The sequence below is a fragment of the Pongo pygmaeus genome, chromosome 18 (genome assembly GCF_028885625.2).
Source record: "Pongo pygmaeus isolate AG05252 chromosome 18, NHGRI_mPonPyg2-v2.0_pri, whole genome shotgun sequence".
Classification (NCBI taxonomy): domain Eukaryota; kingdom Metazoa; phylum Chordata; class Mammalia; order Primates; family Hominidae; genus Pongo; species Pongo pygmaeus.
Window position 1 is genome coordinate 86,731,980 of NC_072391.2, and position 26,486 is coordinate 86,758,465.

The 26,486-nt window shown below is 47.2% G+C and overlaps 1 protein-coding gene and 1 non-coding gene across 8 annotated transcripts in view; one reads left to right on the top strand and one right to left on the bottom strand.

Moving 5' to 3' along the window:
* The window catches only part of ANKRD11 (ankyrin repeat domain containing 11), a 215,417-nt gene that overhangs the window by 155,039 nt on the left and 33,892 nt on the right, over positions 1–26,486 (bottom strand). For 2 of the 7 annotated variants that reach the window (XM_063654588.1, XM_063654586.1), the window contains exon 1: positions 17,774–17,809. The exons of 4 other annotated variants lie outside the window; for them this stretch is intronic. The gene's annotated coding sequence lies outside the window, so the exon portion shown is untranslated. Of the gene's footprint in view, positions 1–17,773; positions 17,915–26,486 lie in introns of those variants that run through there. One more of the 7 variants, XM_063654584.1, reaches the window with a different exon arrangement.
* On the top strand, positions 16,555–16,661 carry LOC129016468 (U6 spliceosomal RNA). Its single transcript, XR_008494855.1, has one exon. It is a non-coding gene; the product is annotated as a U6 spliceosomal RNA (small nuclear RNA).

The following is a 26,486-nucleotide window of genomic DNA, read 5'->3' on the forward strand; positions in this document are numbered from 1 at the left end:
CATGCATCTGCTATTACTATGGCTTAAAAATCTTACAATGTAACTTTAGAGGACTTAAAGGGAACACTAAAGACCTACGATCCAGCCTCATCTCATTTTAGTTCTCGGTCAAAAAAAGACACAGCCAATTGGATTCCACTCCCACAATGGTGCCAGGAGCCCCACAATCCCAAGGCCAGCTGGTGCGGACAGGTCACCTATCCGCTCTGATCAAGCCATTCTCCTGACCTTGGTCTCCTTCGTTTTTTCGGGCTGGAGGCGGAGAAGGTGCGCGGTTATTTCGTTTTTTTCGGGCTGGGGCGGAGAAGGTGCACGGTTATTTCGTTTTTTTCGGGCTGGGGGCGAAGAAGGCGTGCAGTTATTTTGTTTTTTCGGGCTGGGGGCAGACAAGGTGCAGTTATTTGTTTCCTGTTTTTGGTGTTTCTTTTTTAAGGGTGGGGTGCTATTTGTTTCGTTTTCTCTGATTTAAAGTGAAAGAGAAGGCTCCAGGGAATAAAGGCAACTAAGCAAACTTCAGAACTGAGGTGAGCGTGAGGAGGAGCTAGAAGGAAAACCAGGCTTCCTTCTTCAGTGCAAATGTTTCTTTTTACTACAGGAAAAAATGAAACAGGAAACAAAGTTAATGTTCCTAAACAATTCTCTTTATACCATTTAGCAGAAGAAGGTGCAAAGTGGATGAATGCAGAATGAGAACAAGAGGGAATGATTTCACACAACCGTTCTTCCCTTTCCATAATGCCTGCCCTGATAGGAATCAAACTCCTTTGCTAAAGAACAAAAGCCAAATATGGAAGGCAGGAGAACCTTCAGTCCTCAGAGAAGGCATCCGACTCCTGCCAGAACCTTCCCTTCCTCACCGGATCCAGGGGAATGGCAAAAACAATTCATGTTTGAAAGTAAACAGATACACAGCTATAATGAAAAAACAAAGGAAGCTGTAGATCAGAAACTGGGAAATACCTGAAAATTAGAGGAGGACAAAGGCATGAAATCAAACTAGAGAAAGTGACGCAAAAGCCAACAGTGAGAAAAGCCTCAATAACACACAGGAGAAGGTGGAGGAAGGACAGTGCTGGACTGTGCAATACCTGCCTCCCTCGCAGGAGGCCCGGCTCCACAAGACCCCAACCAGCGCCGGCCGAGTTCACAAGCTCCCTGAGCAACAAACACCAACTCCCTGCTTGGCTTCACTAAAACAGCCTTGACAGGGAACAAGAGGCTCTGATGGTCACTTAAACATCACACACACACACACACACAAATCTGAAATCCTGACCAATGAAGACATAAGACCAACCTTTCAGAAAGCCTAAATCAGGCATATAGATGACCAATTTATTTCTAACTCTTAGTAAACCCACAGAAATCCAAATCAGCATCACACTCTAATGGCAAAACTCAAAAGGAAACATGAATATATTGTGATCTACTTGTCTCTGGAGCTCACTGTTGGCCTCAGCATTTCATGATCAGCGTCATGGACACTGGGAAACAGAGAAGACGGAGAAATCTGGGAAGCGGCTGTTTCACTTCAGTGTGAAGCTCCTACTCAACAATCGCTTAGTTATTTGTGACCTCTCACAACACTCATCTGTTCTGTTCCTACAAAATGAACAATCCAAACAGCGGTAGACATCAGGACACCTGTTACCAGCCTGTCTTTTGCCAAGTAGGAACCTCAGAATGAGATACAACTCCATGAAGAACCATCTCTTGCTATGCAACAAGGTCTTCAGTCAGTCAGTCAATCAATTCAGCAGAGCTGCACGATATAAGATCAATATACAAAAGTCAGCTATATCATCATCATACACAAGCAATGAACCATCTGAAAAAGATTAAGGAAACATTTCCATTTAAAACAGCATCAAAAAGAATATTTAGCAACAAATTTAACCAAAGAAGTGTAAAACTTGTACCCTGTAACCACAAAACACTGTTGAAAGAAACCGAAGACCTAAATAAATGGAGGGAAAAAATCCCATATTCATGGATCAAAAGACACAGTGTCTTTACGACAGCAACACCCCCCAAGGTGACCTGATGATTCAGTGCAGTAACTATCAGAATTCCAACAGCCTTTTTTCAAAAGTGATCCAAAAATCTACATGGAATTGTAAACCTCTCACATACTACAACTTACAGAACTATACAAGTTTTTCTTAAAACTTTTTTGAGAGTAGAAAAGACATAATTAAAATGTCTAGGGGCCGGGGTGGTGGCTCACGCCTGTAATCACAGCACTTTAGGAGTACGAGGCAGGAGGATCACTTGAGGTCAGGAGTTTGAGACCAGCCTGGCCAACATGGCGAAACCCCATCTCTACAATAAATACAAAAAAATTAGCTGGGTGTGGTGGCACATGCCTGTAATCCCAGCTACTTGGGAGGCTGAGGCAGGAGAATTGCCTGAACCCAGGAGGCAGAGGTTGCAGTGAGCTGAGATCGTGCCACTGCATTCCAGCCTGGGAGACAGAGTATGCCTCAAAAAAAAAAAAAAAAAGTCTAGTAATCGTATGATGCCAGGTTTTTCTAAAATGATTTTTTAATTATTAAGGGGGCAAAATAAAACAAGCGCACTGTTTTGACAGTTTTTTTAAACTCTTTAGTTTGAAAGATCTAAAATTCTTCAATAATCTAGTGCCTCTAATCCCAGCACTTTGGGAGGCCAAGGCAGATGGATCACTTGAGGTCAGCAGTTTGAGACCAGCCTGGCCAACATGGTGAAACCCCATCTCTAATAAAAATACAAAAATTAGCCAGGCATGGTGGCGTGCGCCTGTAATCCCAGCTACTCGGGAGGCTGAGGTGGGAGAATCACTTGAACCCAGGAGGCAGAGGTTGCAGTGAGCCAAGATCGTGCCACTGCACTACAGCCTGGGCAGCAGAGCAAGACTCCATCTCAAAAAAATAGATTAATTAATTAAAATAAAATTCTTTGGCCAGGCACGGTGGTTCACGCCTATAATCCCAGCACTTTGAGAGGCCGAGGTGGGCAGATCAGAAGGTCAGGAGATCGAGACCATCCTGGCTAACACGGTGAAACCCCGTCTCTACTAAAAATACAAAAAAATTAGCCAGGCGTGGTGGCAGGCGCCTGTAGTCCCAGCTGCTGGGGAAGCTGAGGCAGGAAAATGTTGTGAACCCGGGAGGCGGAGCTTGCAGTGAGCCGAGACTGTGCCCTACACTCCAGCCTGGGTGACAGAGCGAGACTCCATCTCAAAATGAAAGAATGAATGATGAATGAATGAATAAATAAAATTCTTCAATAACCAACATAACATTCTTTCCTTTAAAAATACATCACTGTCATAGGCCAGGCATGGTGGCCCATGCCTGTAATCCCAGCACTTTGGGAGGCCGAGGTGGATGGATCACGAAGTCAGGAGTTCAAGACCAGCCTGGCCAACATACTGAAACCCCGTCTCTACTAAAAATACAAAAATTGGCCAGGCATGGTGGCAGGCGCCTGTAGTCCCAGCTACTCCAGAGGCTAAGGCAGGAGAATCACTTGAACCCAGGAGGCAGAACTTGCAGTGAGCCAAGATTGTGCCAATGCATTATAGCCTGGGCGACAGAGCAAGACTCCATCTCAAAAAATAAAAATAAAAAAATAAGAATACACCACTGTCCCTGAATGTGTACTGTTCTTTTAATTTAGAATGTGAGCCCACAATGATCTGTACAGCTCAACATCTAAGATGCAATGAACAGAATGTAAATTGGGGTTAGGGGGAGGGAAGGGACTACACAGCTTCTGAGAGAACAGCAACGTCCCTGCAGCGTGGGATTCTCAACTCTCACGCTCAGACGTTCTAGTACACAGCAGGTATTCTCAACTCTCAAGCTCAGACGTTCTAGTACACAGCAGGTATTCTCAACTCTCACGCTCAGACGTTCTAGTACACAGCAGGTATTCTCAACTCTCATGCTCAGACGTTCTAGTACACAGCAGGTGCGTTGTCCTTTAACAAGGACAAAGGCCAACAAACGCCCCTTGGATGAATGGCTGATTGGCAAGCATTCCACACTGCAGGCTCTGTCCCCGCCCAGCAGACTTGTCCCCTATCTTGAAACACTACTTTTCCATTTCATTAATGCAACCTGATGGCCGGCCACTGTAACAAAAGAAACATCACCAAAATGAATTCCGTTTCTTCCTTAACACAAAAGGGAGTTTGCTCCTCACATATGACCTTACGCAGTTTCTGTCTGAGAATCATCATGTTTGTCAGCGCTGCCTGTGCTCTCCTCTTCCCACTGTGCTTCCTCCTGCATCACAAAGGAAGCCCCTGTGAGCCTTGGAAGTGGGTGCGTAGGCGGAGAAACAGAAACGGCCACTCTGGGCTCAACCTATCCATCCCAGCCTCTTCCTAAGACCAAGGCGCCGCTGACTCAACCCTGCTTCCGGGCGCCTAGGGTTTACATCTGCTCCTTCCTCCTGTTTGCATTCAGTGAAATCCTCTCCTCTCCCAGGAGTTTCCACATAAAACCTGCCTCTTTGTTTATTAAGAATTGTTTACAGAACTCTCAAGCAGCAAAGGCAAAGTACAGAAGATAAATACGAGCAAGCTGGCCGGTGCGTGTGACTGGAGGGACAACATCTTTACCCACATGTCTGCATCAGCTCTGCGTTGTTCAGCGACACATCCCGTGTCCGGAAGAGTCCTGGCAGGCTGCATGGGCTGGAGAGAGCGCAAGCTGGTGAGTGGCTGCCCCTCCCATCACCACCACTGGCCACACCATGGTGATCACACACCCAGGCACGCCACTCTGTGCTCTCCACACATCGCCTCATTCAACCCCCACGACAGCCTTTAACAGATGCCACCTCCGTGTTTCTTGTGAGAAACACGGAACATAACTGGCACTCATCTAGCATGGTCTGGCAGTAGCATTGAACCTACAAACCACTCTGGCACTCATCTAGCATGGTCTGGCAGTAGCACTGAACCTACAAACCACTCTCTCTTCCCAGGCTTCCACCCCACCAGTCCAGGTTTCTCTTGTGAACTTTGTTTCCATTTTGTTTCACTTGCTACATCTCCTTCCTCCACCTCCTCCCTCAATGTTGTCTTCAGCCACTGCCCCAGCACTCTCACCTGCCTCTGGCTTTAACGACGTGCTGCCGAATCCCAGCTCTGCCAATCAGAGCTGAACCCACTGAACCCACTGCAACAATGTCCAACTAGAGACACTGTCAATCAAAGACAATGTTCCCACTGAGCTCAGCTCTCCTCACACAGGCTGTGCACATACAGAGCCATCACCCCACTCCTTCCGGTATCCCCTGCCCTGCTGCAGGGCACCACTGTCTAACCCTCCAAGCCAGAAACCAGCTGCCTCCTCCTCCCTATCAAAAGCCCACTTATAAATCCTGTCCATTTCCAGCTTCTCCCCATCACTGTCACTCCTCCCTACTGCCACCGCCCTGATTTCTAGTTCAAGAGTGTCTCAGTATTTCTTTACCTACATCATCGTAACAACTTAATTATCTCCACCTCCAGCCACACACACCATCAACTTATTCCCCACAGTGCTAAGGGGAGAATTTGCCACATCTGATTCACTTCTTATTTACACCTCAGTCTGGTGTGCAGAAGTCACTGGGCTAACAAGGAATATATTCATGTTGTACATCATGATGCAGTACACACACACACGCACGCACACACACACACACACACACACACACCTGGAAAATAAAAGCTTCACAGGACAAAAGCTCCCACTCCTACATGGGACACACTCCAGTGTTTCCCCAGGCTGGCAGCCGCTGTTTGTGACCTCAGGACCCATCACCGTGGCAGCCGCCTCCCAGAGCCCGTGGCATGCACTGTGTTGAGGGCTGCTGTCTGGCTGCCTCCCCAGCCTCTGAGCAACCGCAAACACCTTCCAGTTTAGGGGGGTCCCTCTCCATCTTCCTAGAAAGCCCTTTTCTACTGTGTCCACCTGGCAAACTCCTATTCATTCTTCAAAGTCAAGCTCAGGTCTTGACTTTCTTCCTCATACTTCTCAATATTCTTCAAATTCTCTAGAGAGACATGTATTGCTTTTATATTTTTATACTATGTCACCACCATACCCGAGGCCTTACCAATCACACACTCACCCCCATTCATACTGTATCACAGTATGGTCTTGAGCCCAGGAGTTCAAGACCAGCCTGGGCAACATAATGGGACCCCATCCCTACAAAAAATAAAAAAATTAGGCACGGTCGTACACGCCTGTGGTCCCAGCTACTCAGGAGTATCACTTGAGTCTCTACTCAGGAGAATCACTTGAGCCTGTGAGGTTGAGGCTGCAAGGGGCTTTATCACGGCCCCACACTCCAGCCATGGGTGACAGAGACCTTATCTCACACACACACACACACACACACACACACACACACACACACACACAAAATATATGGACACAGGCCACATTATATACAAGCATTGCCATAATAAAAACAGCTCTCCCTTGGCCTCTGAGCATTTTACCCTTTTGATTCATTCAGCTTCTTTGGAACAGATGGACGTTCACCATAAGATGCAGCTTATGGACAAGAGTAATTCAGAAATGAAAAAGGAAGACAGTAAGGAGGCCTCCTCTTCAAGAGGGTTTCATGACAAGGCCCAACTGAGTGGCCATGACTGGCCGGATCCTTTGGCCCTAACATATGGATCCCTCCAGGCTCTTTCAGTCTGCTAACCTACAAGTTAATTAGTCGATTTCTAGGAAGAAAGTGTCCGTTATCTCCTCTGCAGATTTTCCACTTCCTGACAGCACAGGAACCTAACAGCATGCCAAGTTCAGACTCCTTTTTCTTTGCACCTCACTACCACCGACAGGCTTTCAAACATACTATTCAGAACAGAGACACAGCGTTGGCCACCAGTCCCAGCTCCAGCAACACTAAAAGGCCTCCCTAAAGGAGCAGCAGGAGCGCAACAGAGAAGGAACGGGCTTGGACGCGGGGGCTGGGCACGCCACCTTCACGAGAGTAAGAGAGAAGGAACGGGCTTGGACACAGGGACTGGGCACACCACCTTCTCCAGCCCCAGAGCCCCAATGTGGAGAGAAGAGGGGCTGCTCTCTGCCTCAGAATCCAAGAACTCCTGAGAAAACAGCTACATCGACATCTGGTATTAGTAACATTTGATTGTTTAACCACACTATAAGAGGGAAGGGGACATGGACAGGACACTGGCCTCTAAATACAGAAGTCTCCAGCTCCCAGCTGGTTACTCTGAGAAGATGCCCCTAGTGTGTCACCTACAGAGAAGGGAGGATGCCTACCTACCCTACCTGGCCTGCACCACCCATTAGAAATAAACAACAGGCCCCAAATGCAAACAGGACCAAGAGAAGGGCCACACGGCAGCAGCACCCCAGTGCCTCCAAGACGCCACTCACCCATGGTGCGCCCTACACACACTCACCTCCTCAAGACACTATGGATTCTGTGTGTCTTGGGGTGAAGGCTGCAATCTTTCAAATGTTTTCCAAGTAAATCTAACAAAAAAAAAAAATCACTGATCTAGCCCTTCCTCACCCAAACTCCCAATCATACAGTTGTCGAAATAACGACCATAAAGCAATTCTTCTCTAACTTGAGAATTCTCACACTCTTCTACTCCACGCAAGTTGGAAAGACCTAGTTTGAGAACGAAAGCCATAAAAATGAGAGAATCCAGCAAAGTCACTGCAGCCAGGAGGAGCAGCACCGCTCAGTCCTGTACCTCACCCCTGCCCAGGCCACCTGAGCCCCACCTGTCACGGTGAGGCTGCAGAAGCATGCGGCTGGTCAGCGGCTAATCAGCAGAAGGAAAGCTAGCCCGACAATCCGTGCCTATAAATTCCACAACAGATGTCTCCTGAGGTCCAAAATCTGCTCTTATTAAAGAGTGGTGTGTGCGATGGGCACAGACTCACACAGCCACACCACACACACGAGGTCTCAGGACTCTAGCCAAGGTCTTCTATTTTCTAGTGGCCTCATGTTTGATGAGCATCTAATAACTAAGACAGGAAAGCATTGGATGGAGACACGGCAAGCACACCCGGTGTCTGGGGCAGCCTCGCCCTGAGGAAGTTATGCTCTAACTGGTGAGACTGCACCAAGGCATAAGAAAACCCGTGACAAACTGAAGTGTCCATGCAGACACCTGGGTGAAGCAGGGCACGGGCCCAGGTGTGAACACTCACCTGCCGGGAGGCCAAGACCAACCGATACACCCACAGCCACCAGCTCTTCATGAGAGGTGAAGCCGGCTGGGCTTCTGGATCAGGTGGGGACTTGGAAACCTTTTCTGTCTAGCTAAAGGTTTGTAAACACACCAATCAGCACTCTGTGAAAATGCACCAATCAGCGCTCTCTGTCTAGCTAAAGGTTTGTAAACTCACCAATCAGCACCTGTAAAAATGCACCAATCAGCGCTCTGTCTAAACGCTTGTAAACGCACCAATCAGCACTCTGTGTCTAGCTAAAGGTTTATAAACTCACCAATCAGCATTCTGTAAAAATGGACCAATCAGTGCTCTGTAAATGGACCAATGAGCAGTACGTGGGCAGGGCCAAATAAGGGAATAAAAGCTGGCCACATGAGCCAGCAGCAGCAACCCACTTAGGTCCCCTTCCATGCTGTGGAAGCTTTGTTCCTTCGCTCTTCACAATATATCTTGCTGCTGCTCACTCTTTGGGTCTGTACTACCTTTATGAGCTGTAACCCTCAGTGCAAAGGTCTGCAGCTTCACTCCTGAAGTCAGCAAGACCACGAACCCACCAGAGGGAAAACACTCCAGACACATCTGAACATCTGAAGGAACAAACTCCAGACACACCATCTTTAAGAACTGTGACACTCACCACGAGGGTCCACGGCTTCATTCTTGAAGTCAGCGAGACCAAGAACCCACCGGAAGGAACCAATTCCAGACACATTCACACACAGACGTGCTTTCGTTCTGTCCTACTGGGAGCCCAAGGCCAACTGACTGTCCACTCAAGGAACAGACCAACCGACGCACCCACAGCCACCAGCTCTTCACACACACACACACACACACACACACACACACACGCTTTCAGTCTGTCCGCTCAAGGAATAGGAAGCCTTTTTCACTTCAACTTCTGCATTCAGTTCAACGTGCTGGTGCCATCCATCACCTCTAAATCACCACAAGTTTCAAGGACAGCCAGTTGTGTCCTGGAGCTGTGCCGAGCACGCCCACCAGCCCAGCAGGTGCTGCTGAGAGCAGAGGCTTTTGCAGGGTCACACATTCTTCCAACAATATGACTGCAGACCCCCCAGCAAAAGGAAAGATTCCCCATTTGGGAAAGTGGACTAAAATTTTCTTCTATTAAAACATGATAATTTGGCCGGGCACAGTGGCCCATGCCTGTAATCCCAGCATTTTAGGAGGCCGAGGCGGGTGGATCACCTGAGGTCAGGAGTTCGAGACCAGCCTGGCCAACTTTGGTGAAACCTATCTGTACTAACAATACAAAAATGAGCTGGGCATGACGGCTCAGAACCTGTAGTCCCAGCTACATGGGAGGCTGAGGCATGAGAATTGCTTGAACTCAGGAGGTGGAGGTTACAGTGAGCCGAGATCGTGCCACTGCACTCCAGCCTGGGCAATAGAGTGAGACTCGGTCTCAAAAAAAAAAAAAAATGATAATCAAAATTTCTCCTGACAGATGACATTCATCAACAAGAGATTCAAGCAGAAAAGACCACTGTCTCTAACAGCAAGTATTACACAAGAGCCTCAAGCGACGTCTGCCTTGGGTGTCGGGACATAGCAAACAGGATGGCTGTTCCGCAGGAGCAGGACTGAAGCAGGAGGAAATGAAGATGCAGGGGCATCGGCCATCAGAGCTCTTCTTCTTGGAATAACTATTCCTCTAAGCTGCTCCTTCAGATACAAAATAAAAAGTAACTCTCAACACTGACAAGTCAACGGAGGATACTTGAAAAACCAAAAAACTTTTACTATATTTTTGTTTTAATAAAATTATTCTAATCCCCTGAGGTAACTGTGAGGGAATTAATAACTAGAGAACTGTCAGAGACCCCTGAAGGTTAGACAATGGTATTGCCGAAGCTTTGTGTTTTGCTCTTCAATCAACTTATCTACTTTCTTAAACTAAATGAATAAAATTTAATATACATTTATCAACCACACCTTTTAAAAAGAGAGAAAAGGAGGAAACTCAAAGTAGTTTCCTTTAAACAAAAGATGGTCACAGTTGATGAATTTAGAACATTTGTCCCCAATCTCCTAAAAAGTGACATACGAGGAAGGAGACGTCACAGAAGAAAATGACGACACACACCCAAACGGCATCAGCCTGTGTGCGACCATTTTCACAACACGGAAAGGAACGAAGCGAACAGATACATCACTGAAAGGGCAGCACACACCTTCTAACCTAGAAACGGAGAAGGAATGTCCACTTATGAAGAAGGCCAACAACAGTGGACTCTCACTCCATGAACCAAGCATGATGCTAATATGCTAATATGACAGAGAATTTTTAAAAAACCACCAAAAAAATACCAAAAAGTGAAAGACTGTATTGTTTGCCCCAACATCTGTTTTCTTCACTCTAATGTTCCCAAACCAGTGCAGCAAACGGGCTGGCTCCTCCCGCCTCCCACTGACTCCTCCACACCCCTATTTCCTCTCTCCTCATTCACCTCTTCTTCCTTCTGCTCTTCTGTGCCTCCCACTCTCTCACTGAGCAGCCCCTCACTTTCCAGCACGCCACCATCTCCCCTGGGCAAACAGTCCCCCAGAAACAGTCCTCCAGAGCTCTCTCCAACCTGACAGCTCTCCCGAGAGCCCACTCACCAAATGTCCAGGGGGTTCATGAAAGCCGTGGACTCAAGGCTAGAGACGCTGTCCCTCAGACCAGCTCTCTCTGGCTCTTCCTCTCTGCTAGGGAGGCTGTGGGGCCCTCGCCACTCTCACTTCTCTCTGGCTCTGCACCTCCCACGCATCCGCTCCTCCGCCGCGCCTCTCCACTGCTCCTAATGCCACTCCCGGCTCCAGCAACCCACCCTCCAGGGCACCTGGACGCTGTGCCCAGTTCAATCTCCTATGGGTCAGTGCGGGGCAGTGCCTGATGCAAACGAGGCCCAGGGGCTGTGGAGTCGGGCAGCCATGGTTAAAATCATTCTTAGTTTCCTCATCTGTAGAAAGAAAAATGCCTGGATACAAAATATAAGATGAATATACACAAGTCCATTATATTTCTAGACACCAACCCCAGGCAGAGTCCACCATGGAGGCAGGTGGCAGTGTCCCGAGGAGAGCCCGCTGGCCAGGAGGGCACCGCAAGCTTGGACACAGCAGGGGCACTGGAGATGGGTCCACAAACTGCGTGCGCAGCCTAGGAGGCTGGAACAACAGCCCAGGAGGCTGGCACAACTGGTGTCTGCATGAAGACTAGGAACAGCTGGCTTCTTATCTCACACCATACACGCAAATCAATTTAGGATACATTAAAGGTGTAAATGCAAAGGGCAAAAGTACAAAATGTGCAGAAGGCATAGGAAGCTATCTTTATGGCCTTGGGATAGGGAACGTTTTTTTTTTTTTCAAGACAGTCTCACTCTGTTGCCCAGGCTGGAGTACAGTGGTGCGATCTCGGCTCACTGCAGCCTCCACCTCCTGGGTTCAAACAATTCTCCTGCCTCACACTCCCGAGTAGCTCTCTCCGGAGAGAGCTTGGCGTGTGCTACCACATCCAGCTAATTTGTGTGTGTGTGTGTGTGTGTGTGTGTGTATTTTTAGTAGATACATGGTTTCACTGTGTTGGCCGGGCTGGTCTTGAACTTATGACTTCAGGTGATCCACCCACTCAGGCCTCCCAAAGTGCTGGGATTACAGGCATGAGCCAACGTGCCCATCCAAGAAAATTTTCTAAAAAAAGACATACTGGGTCATGATCGACAGTTTGGAAGGCATTGCCCCCAAGAACCAAGCACAGTCCCTTCGAAGCTTAAGTATTCAAATCTCAAGTCATCAAATGTTACTGCATTTAGGAGGCCGAGGTGGGAGGACTGCTTGATCCCAGGAGTTCAAGGCCAACCTGGGCAACATGTGAGACCGCATCTCTATAAAAAATTTTAAAATAAACTAGCCAGGTGTGGGGGTGCATGCCTGTGATCCCAGCTACTGGAGAGGCTGAGATGGGAGACTGCTTGAGCCAATGAGTTCGTGATCACACCACTGCACTCCAGCCTGAACGACAGAGCAAGACCCTGCCTCAAACAAAAACAGAAACAAAAACAAACAAAAATTTTAACCTTTCTCTTAAGAAAAACAAAACCAAAAAAAAAGAACTGTATTCTTCCATTCATATAGAAGATAAACATCACAACGGGAAACTCCCTCTGTGTGGCATGTTGTTCAAACGCACATGCATGCACAGTCCCAGTCAGAGTCTTCTTTCCTACCCGTAGCACTGAAGGTTCAAGGAAGTCCCACTGTTTTCAGTAAACAGAAAACTTTTTTGGAAAATGCTGCTTTCCAGTATAGACAACTGAATCCTAAGCACAAATATATGGGACCTCTGAATATATAAAAATTTAAAAGCAGACAACACTAAATTAATGATTTTACTTTTAAGGAGATAAAATGTTCCTTGACTTGCAACGGGGTTACCTCCCAGTAAACCCAGTGTAAAGTCAAAAATCCTAAGTCGAACCATCATTAAGTCAGGGACTATCTGTATACACTTTTAGTGCTAAAAACTACACCAAAGAAAAAACAAGTGTCAAAGTTCTCCATGTAAAACAGTGATCCAGGGATATGGATGAGAAAACCCATTTAAATGCAACGTGATATTTAGGATGAAGCTGAAACACACCACAGCGCCTCAGCAATTGAGGTTGTGAATACAACCACACAATCAGCAAAGAAAAGCTTGTTCTATTCTTCATCTACACCACACACACACCACCAAAGGTGTTCTCAGCACAACTCCGTCCACCTCAGATCTATTCTTCATCTACACCACTCACACACAACACCAAAGGTGTTCTCAACACAACTCCATCCACCTCAGAACTCTGTGGAACGTTTTCATTCCCAATGATCACCAACAGAGCCAGCTGTAAGCTCAACTCTAACACTACCCACAGTGCAGCTGACCTAGACTGATGGGTGGCCTCCGGAGAAGTCAAGGACTCCAGCTGTACTGCACACACCCACAGCAGGAGGCCTGCGTCTCTCACAGGTGTGGGGTCCGAGCCGCAGCCCACTACTTTAACTCCGTAATCTGTGACTTGGCTCTTATGAGGAATCTGACAAAGAATCAGAGACTCAGAGGAAATCACAGCCTTTCAGGACTGAGGTCTAAAACACAGAACCTCTAGCCCAGTGCTCACCCACAACCATCTCCCTGCCTCTTCCTACTTCTCCAGTCCTCAAGGGGAGAATGGCAGGGTTCACATCAGGAGGCTTCCTCCGAAAGAATTCAGTGTGCTGTAATTAAAAATGAACATTTTATCAATATATTCATGTAAAATGTACATGTTCCCTGGGGGGGAGGGATAAATAGCAGTGGAAGTGGGAAAAGCAGACCACCAGAAAATGTCTAGGGCCAGCGTGGTGGCTCAGGCCTGTAATCCCAGAACTCTGGAAGGCTGAGGGAGGAGGATCACTTGAGGCTAGAAGTTCAGACCAGCCTGAGCAACACACTGAAACCTCAACTTTGTAACAATAAAAACAGAATAAAAACTTAGCTGGGCATGGTGGTATGCACTTGTAGTCCCAGGTACTCAGGAGGCTGAGGTGGGGGAATTGCTTGAGACCAGGAGTTCAACACTGCAGTGAGCTGCGAGTACCAATGCACTCCAACCTGGATGACACGACAAAACTCTGTCTCAAAAGTAGGGGGAGGAGGAGGAAAGAGGGAAAGGAAGAAAGCAGAAGAAAATATCAAGCACAAACTAAGGGCCCCAAAAAATCCAACTCACAGCAATGTGGGCAGAGCCCTGGAGAAGCCAGAGGACACCCAGGCACCACCCAGCAAGGGGCTACAGAAAGGGGGCCGCCTGCCTCCAAGCCTGCCAGGACAGAAAATAAATCCATGTGGCATCAACAGGCACATCTGTGGCTGTGTGGCAATGCATGTGAGTGTGCACGAATCCTGGTGTGACTGTGTGTGTCACAGTCAAAATGGAAAGAGAGCGCGCATCGTGATTTATAAAAAATAAAGTTTCCTTGCGGCCAGACACGGTGGCTCACGCCTGTAATCCCAGCACTTTGGGAGGCCGAGGCGGGCAGATCACGAGGTCAGGAGATCAAGACCATCCAGGCTAACACAGTGAAACCCTGTCTCTACTAAAAATACAAAAATTAGCCGGGCATGGTGGTGGGCACCTATAGTCTCAGCTACTCGGGAGGCTGAGGCAGGAAAATGGCGTGAACCTGGGAGGCAGAGATTGCAGTGAGCCGGGATCGAGCCACTGCATTCCAGCCTGGGCCACAGAGCGAGACTCTGTCTCAAAAAAAAAAAAAAAGTTTCCTCGCTATGCATGTGCTAAAACCCTCTGGAGTAAAGTCCTAAAATATTTAAACGAATTTTCATTCTGAAGAGGCTACAGAACTTCTCAACACAAGACTTTTTTAAGATCTTGCACATCCAATGTCAGAATATATTTCATCACCCAGCAACAAAAGCAGTCAGGAAAAAAACTTCAGAAAAAGAATTATTAAAAAATACACAAACCTGGCCGGGCGCAGTGGCTCATGCCTATAATCCCAGCACTTTGGGAGGCCAAGGCAGGCGGACCACGAGGTCAGGAGATCGAGACCATCCTGGCTAACACGGTAAAACCCCACCTCTACTAAAAATACAAAAAATTAGCCGGGCGTGGTGGTGGGCACCTGTAGTCCCAGCTACTCGGGAGGCTGAGGCAGGAGAATGGCATGAACCCGGGAGGCAGAGTATGCAGTGAGCCGAGATCGCGCCACTGCATTCCAGCCTGGGCAACAAAGCGAGACTCTGCCTACAAAAAAAAAAAAATACGCAAACCTGATTCTTAAAAAATTAAACGTACCCTGCATAACTGAACAGTGTCCACAAGCAGGAATCTCTCTGGATGGCAAGGTGGCAGCCGACTATGGCACTCACCAAAAAGGCACCTTCCCCCATCATCCATGCAAAGACCTTTCCCAAAGTCACCAGACCTCCGTTCAAACAACTCAAATCCGGTCTAGAAATTAAAAATCCTTGTAGTGAAAGCAAAATCAAGGTTAGCTGTGACTAAGATCCAAGAAATAAATTTTTTAGAAAGTAATAACCATGAATTCATCAGTATGAAAAAGGTCTGTGCACAGTGAGCACATGGCACACCGATGCACTGACCGCCAAGGCGAGGGCCGCAGGGGGAGGAGGCTCAGCAGAGGGAGGACACCCCAGCTGACAACACACACCCACTGGTGCCAATGCTTTGGAAAACATGCTGGGTCATGTCTACGCTTTCCTCACTAAGGATTTAATTTCAATATTCTACACTCTAACTCCACACTCTCAAAACATAATTAGAAACAATGTTTTGAATGCGATGGAGGGATCAGTAGAGCTTCTCTAGAAAATGCTTTTGAATCTGTCTCAGAAAACCACCTGTTTTGTAGAGACCAAGGCTCTTCCTCCATTTTGGCTCAAGCTGGATCCTGAGTAAAGACAATCCCACAAATGCCCCTTTATGCACAGCTTCCCCCACACGCTGTTTGTCTCTGTTTCTATCTCTCTCAATACCCCTAGACTTTAGGTCAAAACAAACCTATGTTTCCACCAGCTGGACAGTATCATTCAGGAATGGTTTTACACATCAAAGACTCATTTCCAGATGAAGCTGAAGCTCCAGGGAGGAGGCCTGTGACCCACAAAGCCCAGGTGCTGACACGGTTAGTCCTTTCCTCCCCACCACCTACCAGGAATGTTGCTGGAACCCAGACACTCACAGCAAGGTTCTGCTGTTTACCCTGCTCCCCAGTGGCAGGAAGGTGTGTGCCCCATTCTCACTCCAACCCCGTCACGGCCTGGCGAGCCTCCAGCGCTCCTGCCCCTTACAGCACAAGCCAGCCACCACTTCCCACGGGCCCTGACACTGTCACTCAATACCTCACCACAGCACCCAGGCTCTGCCTCTTTCATTAGACATAAGCAAGGATATTTCCTCTAGCCAGGAAGTTTTTCAAATGTGAAGTATTTCATTTTTCTTCTTATTTTTTTGAAACAGAATCTCGCTCTGTCATCCAGACTGGAGTGCAATGGTGCAATCTTGGCTCACTGCGACCTCTGCCTCCCAGGCCCAAGTAATTCTCCTACCTCAGCCCCCGCGTAGCTCGGATTACAGGCATGCGTCATCACGCCCAGCTAATTTTTATATTTTCAGTAGAGACAGGGTTTCACCCTGACCTCACGTGATCTGCCCGCCCTGGCCTCCAAAGCGCTGGGATTACAGGTGTGAGCCACCGCACCCGGCCTCAAATGTGAAGTATTTCAAATCGAACTTGTTCATAGTCAAGGCAAGCATGGCATGCTCGCTTTGGCCAGCACATGTACTAAAAATTCGAACAACACAGAGACGATTAGCATAGCCCCTGTGCAATGACGACGTGCAAATTTGTGAAGCATTCCATACTTTAAAAAAAATACACACAAATTGGGACCTGCACTGCAAGGCATCAGATGCCTTCCATTGAGTAAGAGACAAGAGATACACGGGGTGCTCCCATTCCCACATCAAGCACCACCCTGCACCCCTAGTGTTAGCACCACCCGCATGGAATGGTGCCAGACACATACCTACTAGCTGCCTGCCACGCATGGAAAATTCTTTAGGCAATACCCTCCGCACCCAGAAGGCTACCAGACCTGTTAAGCCTTTTCAACCAGTTTTTGCAAGCAAGAGAAATGCAATTCTTAAGAGCGGGAACACCCCTTTTTTACATGTAAAGATACACAAGCTGGATGAATTGAATAGGGGTGAAAAGTGATGACCTATGACCAAGATGCATTAAGAAACAGATCTGCACAGGAAGGTGGAGCAAGGCCCGTGAGTGCAGAGCAAGCCTGCTGGGAGGGCAGGGGCTTGTCTTGGAGGACAGTGCCAACAAAGCCTGTGCCAACTACAGCTGCCGTGCCGGGCCGGCGTCAGCACCGAAGGAGAGGTGTGCAGAGACAAAGCGGCCTGTCGGGCTGGACAGGGAGGCAAAAACTCCGCAGGCCAAGAATAGTTTCCATAGTACCTTGTAACTCACCAAGGCTGGGACAAAGGTTAAAGAAAAGTTCAAATCTGAAATAAGTAACAACTCACTTCGGTATTTTACAAAAAAGGTAGTTAAGTTTTTTGTGTGTGTTCCTGCATAAAATACTAGTAAGACTCAAAACAGGTAGATACTGATATGCAAGTTTTAAAATCACAAGCAGAAGAAACAACACTCTGTATGTCCTTCCAGGTGGAAATGCAGTGAGCAGAAGACTGTCTCCGCGAGATAAATGCTCCTGCCCAAAGCCCGCTCTAGCAATGCGTCCTCCCTGAACTACAACTCTGAACAGGCTGCCACTCACTGCAACTCCTTGCGCATGACAGACTTGCTGGGAAGAGCAGGTGAGTATTAAACATTTTCTTTGGGCTCCCGAAAGTGCCAACGGCCTACTTTTGCCTGGGGGGGGGGGGGGGTGGAGTGGGGGGGTCGTGTAGGGTTTGCCATCGGCGTTACCCTGGAGCTAGTCCAGCCCTGGACTTCGATTTCACCTGAAATCCAATCATCGAACTTTGCCCACTGTTTCTTCTCCAAAAGCAAGGAAAAGAAAAGCCATCGTGAGCCCTTCAGGGTCAACCGGCTTTCAGAAATTCTACTCCAGGCGCGCTGGCTCCGGCTAGTGGTCCCAGCACCTGGAAAACAGGAAGGAGGATGGCTTGAGCCCATGAGTTCGAGACCAGGCTGGATAACTGTTATAAATCAATAAATAAAATGTAAAAAAAAGAGAAATTCTACCAAATAAAGATCAACTACGATGCAACAACCAAGTAACCCTACAGTGTGAGAAATGCATGAGGGGCTTAAGCTCAGGGAACCACCACCTAAAGAAACAAGCAGAGACCTCAGAGGACATCACCACAGGAGCAGGCACGCTGCCACCCAGACAGTGGCACACTGCCACCCTTGCAGATCTACCACACAGACCCATTCAGCACCTGCCCTGCACAACCCACCCGGAGGCTCAGCGTCCAGGTGTGCTGGCCCCTTGGGTGAGGGTGCCCAGGCACTCACCAACTGAACTCCCCATCTCTCCACGGCAGGCCCAGCTCAGAGGAGGCAAATGTTAATGGCTGATTTCTTCCCAGAAAGCTAAGCCCTTATCCATGTGGCTTGTTTACAAAAGTAAAACAGGCTGTTTGGACATGGCATTAACCAATGTATTAGTAAGGGAAGGGAGGCAAGCTGTTTTCTTTAACTAATATATATAGGTCCAACCCTAGTTCAACCACTGCTCAGCCGGTTCGAACCACTGGCTGAGCAAATTCAGCCTCTGAGGTTCAGGTAAACTAAGAGGTCATGTCCTTGGGGCGTAAGATGCTACCCCTGAAGCAACATCACACCTCTCATAGACGTCACTATCATGCTCCACCCTAACCTGCAAACATACCTAGGACCAGTGCCCCAGCCCCAAGGAGCCACAGAGGCTGAGGATGATCCCAAGCTACTCCGAAGCGGGAAACAAAGACAGCAATCATCACAAGCACAGGGACAATGCCCTGCCTGACACCTGAATTCTTACTCTGATATCTCAACATCCTCTTCAATAAAGTCAGGAAATAACTGTATTTTTTTAAAAAAATGATTTTGAGGCCAGGCACTGTGGCTCGCGCCTATAGTCCCAGTACTTTGGGAGGCCGAGGCAGGCAGATCACCTGAGGTCAGAAATTCAAGACCAGCCTGACCCACATGGAGAAACCCCGTCTCTACTAAAAATACAAAATTAGCCAGGTGTGGTGGTGCATGCCTGTAATCCCAGTTACTCGGGAGGCTGAGGCAGGAGAATCGCCTGAACCCAAGAGGCAGACATTGTGGTGAGCGGAGATCGTGCCATTGCACTCTGGCCTGGGCAACAAGAGCAAAACTCCGTCTCAAAAAAAAAAAATTTTTTTTAAAACAGATTTTGTTTAAAAAAAAAAAAAAAAAAACCAGCCTAGTATATGTTCCTGCCTAAGAGAATATGAAGCTTTGTTTTGTTCTTCAGATGGATCCACATTTAGAACCACCGTCTTTTAAAAAAAAAAACTGTTTAAAAAGGAATTCTAATTGCATTTCATGAAGGCAGTGGGTAGAAAATCCTTGATCAGTCCCTAATTAGGTGTGTTTTCAATGAATGAGCTATTGGGATGCAGAGTGTCGAGAACAAGAAAAAAGCTTCTAATATGAAAACAGGTGAGGTTCTCCTAAAGCTTCTGTGATAGCTGCATCTAAACAGTTTCACACTAAGGTGGCTAGGTGCAGTGGCTCACGCCTGTAATCCCAGCACTTTGGGAGGCCCAGACAGGCAGATCGCTTGAGCCCTGGAGTTGAGACCAGTCTGGGCAATATGGCAAAACCCCATCTCTACAAAAAATACAAAAATTATCCGGGTGTGGTGGCACACATCTGTACTCCCAGCTAATAGGGAGGCTAAGAAGGAAAGATCACTTAAGCTCAACAGGCAGAGGCTGCAGTGAGCTGTGATCATGCCACTGCACTCCAGTCTGGGTGACAGAGCGAGCCCCTGTCTCAAACAAAAACAAAAACCAAAAAAACCCCACAGACTCAATTCTGGCTGCCAGGCCATCAAGGGCTGTGAGGTGAAGCCCTGAGATGCTTGTGGCAGGACCCTGGACACACAATGATAGTGGCACTGACCACAGCCACGCCCAGCAAGCAGCTTCCTGTCCAGTGAGCACCAAGAGGCCCTTCTCACACACAGCCTCCCACTCACACCTCGAGCATCCGCTTCTCTCCTCCTCCACTCTGGGGCACAGAGGCTCTCGCCAGCCCCCCACAGCTGCTTCTCCGCTTGTCACCCTGCCACACACTCTCTGTCCCTGCAGTTCCAGGGACAGCCAAGGTGTTCTCACTCTGCACCAAGTGCCTCAGGAGCCAGGTCCTGCTTAAAGCCTGAATGAAGCAAAGCTTGGAAAGGACCCAACACAACCTGCCACCAACTGAATGTCTGCCATCCCTCCCCACCCTACGAAGACACTGCATGAAAGCCACCGAGCACCTGCCTGCATGACCCCCACACAAAGGGCACATCCATTGTTCCAACCACAAAGCTCCACGTCCAACACCAGTGGCCTCCTCACCTCCAATGCATATTGGCAACCCATTAGTGCCAAAAGTTTAATCACTATTGCTGCCCTGTCTCCTACTACCCCATTCCTTGCCCTCATTAAACTCCTAAAGACAGTGGTCCCTAGATGCCTCCCTCTCTTCCCTATCCAGCGACTTATCACAAACACCCCCACACCCTTTTCTCTGCATCAGATATCACTGAACCTCAAACAAGGGGGCCTGAGGTGCCAAAGAAACATCATATAGCACGATCTAGAGTGTAACAACCACAAAGCTAACACCCAAATCAGAGGGTCCTCGTGATCCCATCCATGCACCCACAACCTGGCTGTCGTCCACAATCCTACGAATCAGAGGGTCCTCGTGATCCCCATCCGTGCACTCACTCCCTGCTGTGGTCCACAATCCCACAACAATGCTCCACTCTTGGCCTCATTCCCTAAGTGCCCACACTCCACCTGTTCTCACTCCTCCTACGCAGCCACCTTTGGCCCTAAGAACACTGCATCCAGACACGCAGGCCCTCGGCTTCCCAAAGCGCTGGGATTATAGGCGTGAGCCACCGCGCCTGGCCCATCATTATGTATTTATTACATGTACCAGCATTTATCTAATATTTTTCTAAAATACAATAACTTTCTCTTTCTTTTTTTTTTTTGGAGACAAAGTCTCGCTCTGTCACCCAAGCTGGAGTGCACTGGCACAATCTCAGCTCACTGCAACCTCCACCTCCCAGGTTCAAGTAATTCTCCTGTCTCAGCCTCCCAAGTAGCTAGGACTACAGGAGCCCACCACCACGCCTGGCTCATTTTTGTATTTTTAGTAGAGACAGGGTTTCACCATATTGGTCAGGCTGGTCTCCAACTCCTGACCTCAGGTGATCCGCCCACCTTGGCCTCCCAAAGTGCTGGGATTACAGGCATGGAGAGTTGGGCCATCTATTCTCTTACTGAGCCTAGGGCTCACTGAAGCAGGGATGACTTTGTCACATGCGCCCTTGCAGACACTGGGCACCTTGCAGACACTGGGCACAGGAATTCAGTAAGCCGGATAGGTGATGTTTTTAGTTAGGGAAAATATATGTGCAAATTATTCCCATGTAATATAAAAAAAAAAGTCTCAACTGTAAAATGAGCATAAACAATCCAATGATGAAAACTTTTCTTGAAAATCTGAATTGAAAGGACAAGTTATATTAGTGCTCAAGAAAAACTTCTCCCTGATCTGTCAGAATTCACACCATGAGTTCCAAATCACACCAAAGTACTCAAAGTCTTGGCCAAAGCAAACCTACTACAGCATCTAAACACAAATCTCCATTTTCTTTTTTCTTAAATTAGCCTTACTACTATATTATTAAAACTCTCAAACCAAAAGTTGAAACTAAAAACTGAAGTATTTTATAAATGACATAAGCACAAAAATACCTTCCAAATAATCTTCAAATATGCCTAATTAAAAGTAGGCATTTAATTGCACAAATTTAATGAATTTAACATTTAAAAGTAAAGTTAAACTGCTTCTGAGGCCTTACAGTACCCTAAAATCATTTTCAAAGTCCAAGACGAGACTGTGCTGGACTAGCAGTCCTAGAAAAACCCTCACCAGCACCGCCCCGTCAACGACAGCGCACGTGAGTCCCAGCATGAGGGCAGGGCAGGGGAGCTCTTTCTATCCCCACCCACCTCTGGCTCACTCTGTGAGTACAAGCAAAACGGCACACCCCAGACCTAACATGCCATCTGTTCATGTTTTACTTGCCCATATCACCATTCTATTTAGTTCTTGTGGTAGCAGCTATCAACCGTCATAAAGCAGCTTCTTTTATTCTTTGCTACTTCAGATCACAAATGAAAAAGAAAATGCAAGAATAGAAACACAGAAATGGGACAGGTGTGGTGGCTCACACCTGTAATCCCAGCATGTTGGGAGGCTGAGGCTGGAGGACTGCTTGAGCCCAGGAATTTAAGACCTGCCTAACCAACACAGTGAAACCCAGTCTCTACAAAAAAAAAAAAATTTGCAGGCATGAGGAATGGTGGTACATGCCTGTAGTCCCAACTACTTGGAGGCTGAGGTGGGAGGATCACTCGAGGTGGGGTGGTCGAGGCTACAGTGAGCCGTGATCCCACCACTGCATTCCATCCTGGGTGACAGAATGAGAACCTGTCTCAGAAAAAAAGAAACACAGACGTGGAGAGAAAAGGCAGCTATAATGGGGCAATTTTAAACAAGGATCTCTGAAAATACGTTATCTTTTTAAAAAATTATACCTACACACCCCTTCCACATTCTTCTATACTTAGAAAGGGAGTGTGCAGGCCAGGCATGGTGGCTCATGCCTGTAATCCAAGCACTTTGGGAGGCCGAGGCAGGCAGATTACCTGAGGTCGAGAGTTCGAGACCAGCCTGACTAACATGGAGAAACCCCGTCTCTACTAAAAATACAAAATTACCCGGGTGTAGTGGTGCGTGCCTGTAATCCCAGCTACTCAGGAGGCTGAGGCAGGAGAATCACTTGAACCTGGGAGGCGGAGGTTGCAGTGAGCCGAGATCGTGTCACTGCACTCCAGCCTGGGCAACAAAAGCGAAACTCCGTCTCAAAAAAAAGAAAAGTGTGCATACCAACCTGGTGAGCTAGGTAGGTGCTCACATACTGGCAACAGAAAGCAGGTGACATGATCAAAGTCACATAGACAGGCAGAGCCACACTGAAGAATGCAGTCCTGGCTACAAGTCCCAGCTCCTCCTGCTTCACTGAGCAGCCTGAGGGAGCCCTTCCTAAGCAAGGGGAGCCCTGCCTAAGCACTGGGGAGTACTTTATCTCACAACAGGAAAAGGCATTCTTTCCCCTCAGTTTCTCAGAGACCCAGTGACTTCAGGATTTGCAAACAATTGTGTTACTGAATGTGTCACACTCTGCTCCAGCTGCAGGGAAGAACCTGAGTGATGAGAGTACATGATTCTGACTCTGACCCTTACTTCCTCTTAACCTCCATACCCAAACAAGACCTGTGCATGGAGCTGGCTCAGACCGGGGAGCCGGCTGCTGCCTGAAAATATGCCATCAATTCTTTTACTCACTTAAAATTCAAGTACCTAAGACATTCACCCCCATTTTGTAAAAAAGCAAACAAAAACATAAGACTCAGAGACAGAATGTAAGAATACAACGAAGTATACCTGGCTGGAAGAACAGCTTTTACAGTGACAGCAACACCCTAATGGGCCCTCAGGACAAACTTGTGCCTCCCTCTGAATGTGTACAAGGAGTTAGGACTTCCCTGTGACCCTCAACAAATACTTGCAAGTATAAAGTTCGTTTTAACTTCTAGACCCGCTTTGTTTTAGTACTGATTGCAGACGAGGGCTGACAATCCCCAGCTCTAAGCCTTTCTTGTGATTATCATTCCCAAACTCTCTTTCGCTATGCATACATTCCTAAACTCCTACTTTCTCCAAATTCTCAAAACATTCTATTTTACAGAGACAGGGTCTCACTATGGTGTCCAGCCTGGTCTCTAACTCCTGGCCTCAAGCAATCCTCCTACCCCAGCCTCCAAAACTGGCGGGATTACAGGCGTGAGCCACCATGCCTGGCCTGTCAAGACATTCTAAATTCTATTTTGTTCAATTTAATATCACACAGAAACTAAATATGCCTTCCATGAGCCATAAAAATGACTAATGAAAATGTAAATGACCACGTGGCCCAATTCTGGTTTCCATGGGAAGACCAGCTGGCTCACCACCCAGCTAAGAGTTATGGCCTAAATCAGAGGTGATTGGGGTGATCAGAGGTGAGCAAAGCACTGCTTCTGTAAAGTTTTAGTTTTATTGGAACACAACCACACACAGCCATGCTTATGCTTCAATGGCAAAGTTAAGTAGTTTCAACAGAGAGACCTATGGCTGGCAAAGTTCTTCACCACTTGGTTCTCTGTAGAAAAAGTTTGCCAATGCCTGGCCTATGTCAGAATCCTAACTACATCTCTACAGACTAGCCTAACAAGTGGGTCAAGTGCTAATAGTTTTAAGGGTGTTTCGGGTTTTTGTTTTAAAAGTTAATTATCTGTAAAGACAAATCAATGGAGACAGATAGTAGATTAGTGGTTGCCTGGGGTGTGAACAGATTAACTGTAAATTGACAGGAGCGATCTTACTGAAGTGACAAAAATTTTCTAAAATTGGATTATGGTGATGATTTCACAAATTACTTTTTTTTTTTTTTGAGACGAAGCCTCACTCTGACGCCCAGGCAGGAGTGCAGCTGTGTGATCTCAGCTCACTGCAGACTCCGCCTCCTGAGTTTTCAAGCAATCCTCACACCTCAGCCTCCCAAGTAGCTAAGATTACTAAAGGCACATGCCATCAAGACTGGTTAATTTTTGTATTTTCAGTAGAGACAGAATTTCGCAGTGTTGACCAGGCTGGTCTCAAACTCCTGACCTCAGGTGATCTGCATGCCTCGGCCTCCCAAAGTGCTGGGATTACAGGCTAGAGCCACCGCACCTGGCCCATTTCACAAATTACTTTTAGTAAGCAAACCTAACTAAAAGTCACTGAACAGTATACTTAAAATGCATCAATTTATGACGGAAAAAGTATTTCAGTGAATCTTAAAAATTGAAAAAGAAAAGTCAACTATCTGTATAATTGTACTTTTGTAATCTAAGACCTAAAGTTTAGGGTACAAGCTGCAATAAAATCCTAAAAAATCTTTAGAACATGTGTCCAGACGTTCAAAATTTAACCTCTGGTATCAAATAGCTCATTTGCGCTGGGTGCAGTGTCTCACGTCTATAATCCCAGAACTTTGGGAGGCCGAGGTAGGTGGATCACCTGACGTCAGGAGTTCAAGACCAGCGTGGACAACACGGTGAAACCCCATCTCTACTAAAATACAAAAATTAACCAAGCATGGTGGTGCACACCTATAATCCCAGCTACTCGGGAGGCTGCGGCAGGAGAATCACTTGAACCTGGGAGGTGGAGGTTGCAGTAAGCCGAGATCACACCACTGCACTCCAGTCTGGGCAACAGAGTGAGACTCTGTCTCAAAACAAACAAAAAAACTCATTTGCAATTTAGAGACAGGAATTACAGCCAAGTGCACCCATTACCCCGCTCCCCTGGAGCCACAAGCCGAGAGGGCAAGGTAGGGAGGACCAACCATGCCTGGTGTCCTGCCACCAATGGCTCCAGGAACCCCAAGTTCTCTCCCACACCCTGGGTGTGATTAAAACTAGTAACACCTTTCTGTTAGAACCCACAGAGGGTGAGGACACAGCCGTTTACTTTTTTTTAATCAAGAATGCTAATCTCAGCACTCTGGGAGGCTGAGGCAGGTGGATCACCTGAGGTCAAGAGATTGAGACCAGCCTGGCCAACATGGCGAAACCTCATCTCTACTAAAAATACAAAAATTAGCTGAGTGTGGTGGCAGGAGCCTGTAATCTCAGCTCGGGAGGCTGAGGCAGGAGGCAGGAGGCAGGAAAATCTCCAGAACCTGGGAGGTAGAGGTTGCAATGAGCAGAGATCACGCCACTGCACTCCAGCCTGGGCAACAGAGAGAGAGACTCTATCTCAAAAAAAAAAAAAAAAAAAAAAAAAAGGAATACTTTGATGGTATCTTTGAAAATTAAGAGGTCCTATTCCCCTCACTACTTTTAGATTCTTGTTTTCACATGGTCTTCTTGAAAGAAACTGCACACGCCTGCTTTTTCACACAATCACACATGCGTGGATAAACACGTATCATCTTTTATTTTATTTTCTAAATAGAGACAGGGCCTCCTTATGTTGCTCAGGCTGGTCTCAAACTCCTGGGCTCAAACAATCCGCCTGACTCGGCCTCCCAAAGTGCTGGGATTACAGATGTAAGCCACCACGCCTGGCTGCACATAACATCTTAAGCACATTTCTTTTTTGTTGTTGTTGTTGTTGTTTTAATAATAGTATTTAACAAGATAAATATCTTGGCTCCTTTTTGTTTTTATTGCCCTGCCCTTCAGGGATTAAGTGCATTTCTTATACTCTCAAGAACTATTTCTCTGACATTAAATTTTGTTTCAGCTTGCTTACATCAATGTTTCAAAACCCAGAATTAAGAAAATTATTGCTCGAGGTAAATAACCA